The following is an 8055-nucleotide window of genomic DNA, read 5'->3' as shown; positions in this document are numbered from 1 at the left end:
ATGTCGACCTTTTTACTGTCGACCAACATGCTGTAGACCTAATGATCCACACCAGCGATAGACAGTGATACTCAGTATCATCATACAATACAGCATACTGCTGATCTCCAGGTTTTTTTCTCCTCACATGAGCCCAGGAAAGAGCTGGATAAGGATTCTGGGTTTCCAGCCAACATGCTCCTTAGTAATTCAGCTTCATGCTGAGAAAATGAACTGGACTTGGCTGAGCCGCCTCGTGCGAGAGCAATATCCACCCAAATACAAACACAAGGAGAAGAGAAACATGCAAAGAAAATAAATGCTAGGGAGCCGGAGCGTAAGAAGACAGCGTTCCCTGACTCCGAGTAACCTCCAGTTGTGTAACTCGCACATTTCCCACACAGGGGAATGACCGGCTGTTACTGCTTCCTTCTTCTGCAACCAGGTGGGCCCTCAGTCTGTCCGGAACGTTCTCCGAGTGACAGACAAAGGGAACTGCTGTCTGGTGGCAGCTGATATAAGCCACCTTGTAGAACTGTATCGCTGAATGGGCCGTAAAGGGAACTAGGGCCCTAATAAAGTCACTGGGTGGTTTTAGCAATTTTTGTGAATGGAAAATGTGACCATGACGCAGCATTGGGTGGTTTTAGGGGCAGTTTGTAGCAGCAGCATGATGTCACACACAGCCGCTGGGACATACCTCCCAACATTTTATAGTGGGAATGAGGGACAGGACGCGCGTGTGAGACAAAACATGGAGGACCGGCCTTTGCAGCTAGGCTGTTTGGTCGATTTTTTATCTCTCTCCACTATAATGGCATGCGATGAGACCGACACGATTTTACATTGTATGCATTGTATTCAATGTTAAATTCCTATGTAAAATCGGGTCCATTGTATGCCATTATAATGGCATACAATGCGACCAATGCGATGGACCCGATTTTACATAGGGAACAATGTTAAATGGCCCAACATACCCGGTTTTTGATTGTATACCCACCCTGATGGGTAATTTGTATGTGAAATGCCCCCCATTGTTAACCCCACCCCACAATGAACGCCAACCCGAAGCATGACGAGTACAGTGAGCCTGCGAGGGGCGGCGGTACGCGTCCTACGACCTTTTCATACCCCCACTATCCACGTCGGCGTGGAGTTGATTTTATATAGTGTGGCGAGCGCAGCGAGGCGCCAAGCCCGAAGCGTGGCGAGCGCAGCGAGCCCCGCGAGGGGACGTGTAATACCTGTGAAGTAATGCGCCCTCGCGGGGCTCGCTGCGCTCGTCATGCTTCGGGCTCGGTGGCGCCATGCTAGGAAACAAGTGCCTTATTTTGGGATTCATCATTTTCACATACATAATGTCGACATGAGAATCATGACATGGTCGATATGTTGAAAATGCCAAAATGTCCAGTGTGTCTATACATTCAGCATGTAGACACTAATGAAGTGCCAACAGGGTCAGAATGTCGGCAGTGTGAGGCTGATTCAGCGGTGGACACACTGTCAATGCCAGATGCAGTGTGCTGAGCGACCATTAAAGTATAACATTGATGTGGTAAATATGGTGTCAACAATCTGGTGTCAATGTTGTTATGACTCTGATTCCGTTCTCATTTTGTATTTCTGGTTGTGTTAGTGGTAAAGATCTTTCTGAATAATTTACTGTATAACTAGATTGGTTTGAGATTTGGTGGGAGATTTGCAGACCCCAACAAGTAGCATTGATTCCACATATCTGGGGACAGCTACATCTGTTACTGGACAATGAAACTGATGTCATCCTGGGCAGTGGCATAACTTTAAATCCATCGCCCAACCTCCCCCCCTCCCGCGAGCCCCAGAAAAGTATCAGACCCCCTCTTGATACATGCTCAATATCACAAGGGTTCTTGATAGTTGTCAGTGGATTTTGCTCCCACTGTCCACCGCTGCAGGGTCCTTAACTCCTGTTTCCATTAAAAATGTAATTCCCAAAATGGTCACCACTTCCTCTAGCACTCTTAACTGTTTCCTGTGAGGTGACGGCCATTTTGGGAGGAATATTTTCAATGCCCACAAGTCACCCAGTGCCTCGAAGCCAACACCACTGATCATAGCATTCCTCCCAACTGTCCCGATTACAGCAGGATGGTCCCGCTAATTGGAGACTGCCCCATCCCTTGGTGAGGGGGGGGACACAGTTGGGGTAACCGGTGATCACCGCTTCATGCCCTCAAAATAACGAAAAAGGAGCAGTCACAATGTTCTGCCCCGTCCCCTCCAATCGAGGCCCAACCCCTCCGTTCATGACCCTTCACCTTTTTAATCAGAAATCGCTGTTCCACACCTGATTATAACATGAGCATCCAAATGCACCACATCCCCAGTCATTTGGAACGATTTCCACATGGTCTTGGTGATGTCAGCGACAAGCTGCATTAGTGATGTCACCAAGAAATAATTACCATAGAACAATGTTACTGTGGAGGACAGGATACACATATGATGGTGGACTACTGTTGGGGCATCCACCTTGAATGTCCAGGAACATCTCATCGCCGGAAATAGCAAAAACATTGTTTCAGCCACATGTCTTGTTGAAGAAACTTTCATATTGTTGTTTGTGTTCTAGGCTTCTTGGGATGATCCTTGTACCTCCATTTAGCATTCATTACATAATATGTATACATTTGTACGAATGTGTGTCATACTGTAGCTTGATAAGCAGACATGAGGGACCAAAATGGTCAGTTTCAGAATCTTTTTGCCCCCCCCCAAAAAAAGCGCCTTAGATCTCCATCACCAATAGCTGTGCTCCTTTCTGTAATGCACCTTGGAGAATTATCATTGTCTCGTAAAGTAAAATAAAATGAGCTCATCTTTACTAACAGAGAAATACATGTTGCCTGTAGCATCCGTCTTTTTATACTGCTCACAGACACGTCTGCCCCGCACAGACCCAGAGACCACCTGCGCTGACGGACACTTGTGTTTTGTGGCCTTTTTCATGATTAAAAATGCAACTCAGATTGGATTAAAAAAATGGGTTAATTCATTGAACTCTACTAGTCCGTGTGAGATATCCTACACTTATTAGCTCCGGACTCATTGGTTTTCTTTGCAGCCCTACCGGACTGCATACCGATATCAGCGAGTCCAGGGGGAGATCGGGCTGCGAGAGGAGGTTCTGTTGCTGGCGTTTCCATGTCATTGTAAAGGTAATGCATAACCTCCCAACTTTTGAAAGTCCCAAAGAGAGACAGTGCGAGCCTAAAATTTGAGGGCGTGGCCTAGTGGGAAAGGGGCATGGTCTGTCCCTGCGGCGCTGCCGCAAGGCCACGCCCTGTTTTCGACACCCTCCCACCCCCCGTCGCTGGGACATTGTTGGCCCCGGGAGGGACGCGGGGATGTCCCAAAAAAAGTGATGTTCGCGCGATAAATGGGACAGTTGGGAGGTACAGTAATGTGTCCCCTTTGTGGCTAATTGCAGGGCTGGCATCAGAAATTGTGGGGCCCGTACTGACAAAAAAAACAGGCATGGCCCCCCTTCCCTTTCTCAAGCACCTGGAAAACCTGGTGAGACCTCTGGTATCGGCAGCACTGGCCGAACTACTCAACCTCTACATTGCTTCAAGGGAAATGTGAACTTTGTTTATGACAAATTATACTTTATAGACTCCAGCCCTGGGCCCCCTTTTTGTCTGGGCCCAGGACTGGAGTCCCCACAGTCCCCCCCCCCCCCCCTCCCGATGGCTGCCCTGGCTAATTGTACTGACTCCAAAGCGTTCCTGCCCAGATAACTTACATTGTATTAGCATGCAAGGTTCAGAACCTCCCGCTTCAGTGGATTATTCCCATATTAAGGAAAACAGTTTTTGTTTGTATTTGATCTGTTTTACGGCACAGCGTCTCCCCATATGCACTTGTTTATGCTGTCTATAAGGATCTTTTTTTCCATTTGGACTATGATGAACTAATAAAGAAGAATTGTTTCCATTTGGAAAACGACATCAGAAAGAAGGAAATCTGTTTCTCTTTTTAAATTAAAATGTTTTTAATAAATAAAAGTGTTATACAACACGGAAAGAAATGAATGGTGGTACATATAACATTGCAGTGCATGACAACAGACAAGTGTATAACAGAATATTTATATGGCATCTATAGATTTACTGACCTTAACCATAACACACACTTTAAGCTGGCTTATCAAAATATAAAATACGCGGACACAATAACGTCTCGGACACCATAGCATTAGATTTAAGAGGTCATAGTTATTTGGTATGACCCTTCTTCGTGAAAGGGCTGGCAATAAGGCACCACGTAATGTCCAGCTCTTGTCACACAACATGGCGGCGACTTAAACGCCCCAACTACTAAATATGGCGGCGACTGAAATGCCCAGGCAGTGAGCGGGCAGTACATAAGGGTATCAGATTCCCAGGCAACAAGCGGGCAGTACACAAAGGTATCAGATGCCCAGGAAGTGGCAGTACATAAGGGTATCAGATGCCCAGGCAGTGGCAGTACATAAGGGAATCAGATGCCCAGGCAGCGGCAGTACATAAGGGAATCAGATGCCCAGGCAGCGGCAGTACATAAGGGAATCAGATGCCCAGGCAGCGCAGAGGACCAGATTCACAGGCAGCAAGTGGGCAGTACATAAGGGTATCAGATTCCCAGGCAGCAAGCGGGCAGTACATAAAGGTATCAGATTCCCAGGCAGCGAGCGGGCAGTACATAAAGGTATCAGATTCCCAGGCAGCGAGCGGGCAGTACATAACGGTATCAGATTCCCAGGCAACAAGCGGGCAGTACACAAAGGTATCAGATGCCCAGGAAGTGGCAGTACATAAGGGCATCAGATGCCCAGGCAGCAGGCAGTACATAAGGGTATCAGATGCCTAGACAGTGGGCCGTACATAAGGGCATCAGATGCCCAGGCAGCGGGCAGTACATCAAGGTATCAGATGCCCAGGCAGCGGGCAGGACCAGGTTCCCAGGCAGCGAGCGGGCAGTACACAAAGGTATCAGATGCCCAGGAAGTGGCAGTACATAAGGGCATCAGATGCCCAGGCAGCGTGCGGCACATAAGGGCATCAGATGCCCAGGCAGCAGGCAGTACATAAGGGTATCAGATGCCTAGACAGTGGGCCATACATAAGGGCATCAGATGCCCAGGCAGCGGGCAGTACATCAAGGTATCAGATGCCCAGGCAGCGAGCAGGACCAGATTCCCAGGCAGCGAGCGGGCAGTACACAAAGGTATCAGATGCCCAGGAAGTGGCAGTACATAAGGGCATCAGATGCCCAGGCAGCGTGCGGCACATAAGGGCATCAGATGCCCAGGCAGCAGGCAGTACATAAGGGTATCAGATGCCTAGACAGTGGGCCATACATAAGGGCATCAGATGCCCAGGCAGCGGGCAGTACATCAAGGTATCAGATGCCCAGGCAGCGAGCAGGACCAGATTCCCAGGCAGCGAGCGGGCTGTGAGTGCTGGAGAAAATGCTGAGATCACAGCGAGCGCACATTGTACAGTTATGTTCTGTTTGTTCAGTTACTGGGCCAAGAAGTGTAATAGGAACCAGAGCGGGCACATTTCTGTTTCCTGTAACAATAAGCCCGGCTGGATCTGTGTTTCTCAGACTTGTAGACATTGTAGCAGCCAAGTGATATCCACCCTCCTGCCAGACAGCGCTTCTCTCATATCAATGAGAAAGAATGTCTTGGCCGATCTTATGAAGAAACTTCTCTTTGGCGGAGGTGAAAGCATTGGTTACATACTGTATCCCGCATGCGACGCTAGGCAACAAGGGTGGGCTGTATACCGGCTGCTCTAGGGAGGGGATCTATGCAGAGATAGTCACAGATTAAGCCCTCATCGGCCATATTGGTTTGGGCCCCTGTCTATCTCCAGGTGTCAAGAACCAACAGAAAATAAAAAAAGGTGATGGTAACCATGGCCAGTCGTTGTGTCCATCGCGGACCCTAGGTAGGAGCCCAGAGGTATCCAGTTGCCTCGGGCAAAAATTAATAAGTAAACACATGAAACAGTCTATGTCAGTTTTTCACGTTTTTTTCTCCATTTTGGGGATTTTTTAACATCAACATGGACTCTGGGAACGGTTATGTGTGCCAAGTAGCGGACCGAGGCACCATGCCCCAACAGGATGCGGTTGGCAGGTTGATAGTCAACAGGTCGACTGTCAATAGGTCAACAGGCCATAGGTCGACACATGAGGTTGACATGAGTTTTTCATATTTTTTTTTCCACCAGAACAGGTGTTTTTTTCATACTTAACTATCCAAGTGGACATAGGCCCTTATTCAGATCTGATCGCAGTACAAATGTATTCTCAAAACTGGTAAAACCATGCTGCACTGCAGGTGGGGAAGATGTAACGTGTGCAGAGAGTTTCATTTTGGTGGGGTGTGTTGAAACTGAAATCTAAATTGCGGTGTAAAAATAATAACAGACAGTATTTACCCTGCACAGAAACAAAATAACTCCCACAAATCTAACTCTCTGTGCACATGTTACATCTGCCCCACCTGCAGAGCACATGGTTTGGCCCATTTTGAGAACAAATTTGTACTGCGATCAGATCTGAATAAGGGCCATAGAGGGAGAATATAATCATATACCCGGAGCATGGTGAGAGAAGTGCAGCATTCGAGGGGACGCGGGACACCTTTAATGTGTCCGTGTTGACGTAAGGCAGCTGATTGGTTGATTTGCGCAATGTCTCAGAGGTTTGATATATGTTCCCCATCATGAGTCAGTGAATAGGTTTTAGCTAATGCTTTTTCTTTGACTTTTAAGTCATGTATTACAGATGCGATGCCTGGGGCAACCAATCACATCCTGGGGCCTATTGTAGATAGCTGTCACCCAGATAGAAAGAGAAACCTCACTGTGGAAAATTGCGAGTGAATTGCGAATGGATCGCTAATCGCAATCCACTCGCAAATCCGTATGCGATTCCCAAACCATCAAAGAGACTTTTCCATCTATGCAAATCTGAGTATGAAGCTTCCACTAATCTGCAACTGAGACAGGCTGAATGACACAGTGAGCGGGATGCACTAAACAAAAAAATGCTGTAAAAAAACAGGGTACTTGTTTCCTAGCACGGCGCCCGCGATTTTGATTGTATTGAACGCGGCCGCAAAAATCGCGTATCGCATGCCAACCAAATCGCATGTGATGCGATTGACGCGATCAACGCGATTTTTGCATTGGAATCAATGTAAAATGGTCCCTGAGACCAAATTTAACATTGATTCCAATGTAAAAAGCCCCCAAAACCCCCATTTTCATTGCAAACCCCCCCCCCCATGGGTGAAATGGCCCCCATTGTTAATGCCAATCCACTATTGACGCCAACCTGAAGCGTGGCGAGCCCGCGAGGGGCTGCGGTACGCGTCCTCCGACCTTTTCATACCCCCACTATCCACGTCGGCGTGGAGTTGATTTTATAAAGTGTGACGAGCGCAGCGAGCCACCGAGCCCGAATCGTGGCGAGCGCACACGCATATCTTCACAGGTATACGCGTCCCCTCGCCACGCTTCGCGCTCGCCACACTTTATAAAATCAACTCCACGCCGACGTGGATAGTGGGGGTATGAAAAGGTCGGAGGATGCGTACCGCCGCCCCTCGCGGGCTCGTTGCACTCGCGTTAACAATGGGGGACCATTAACACCCATGAGGCGCCATATAGAATCAAAAATAGGGCACATTGGCCCTTTTTACATTGTTCCCTATGTAAAATCGTGTTGATCGCGTCGATCGCATCGCATGCCATTATAATTGCATGTGATCAACGCGATCAACGCGATTTTTAACTTTAAAAACTCATTTAACATTGATCTCTATGGGAAAATAGTGTTGATCGCGTCGGTCGCATCGCATGCCATTATAATGGCACGCGATGGACGCAATCAACGCAATTTTCTCAATGCCAGAAAATAAAGCTGCTAATTGACAGAAAATCGCGTCCATCTCATGCCTTAAGTACCTTAACTTAAGGCATGCGATCAACCCCGATGGGCGCTGTGCTAGGAAGCAAGTACCAAAAACAG

Source organism: Crinia signifera, chromosome 3 (genome assembly GCF_055691185.1).
Source record: "Crinia signifera chromosome 3, ASM5569118v1, whole genome shotgun sequence".
In the NCBI taxonomy this organism is placed as follows: Eukaryota; Metazoa; Chordata; class Amphibia; order Anura; family Myobatrachidae; genus Crinia; species Crinia signifera.
Note: the sequence above shows the minus strand (reverse complement) of the source record.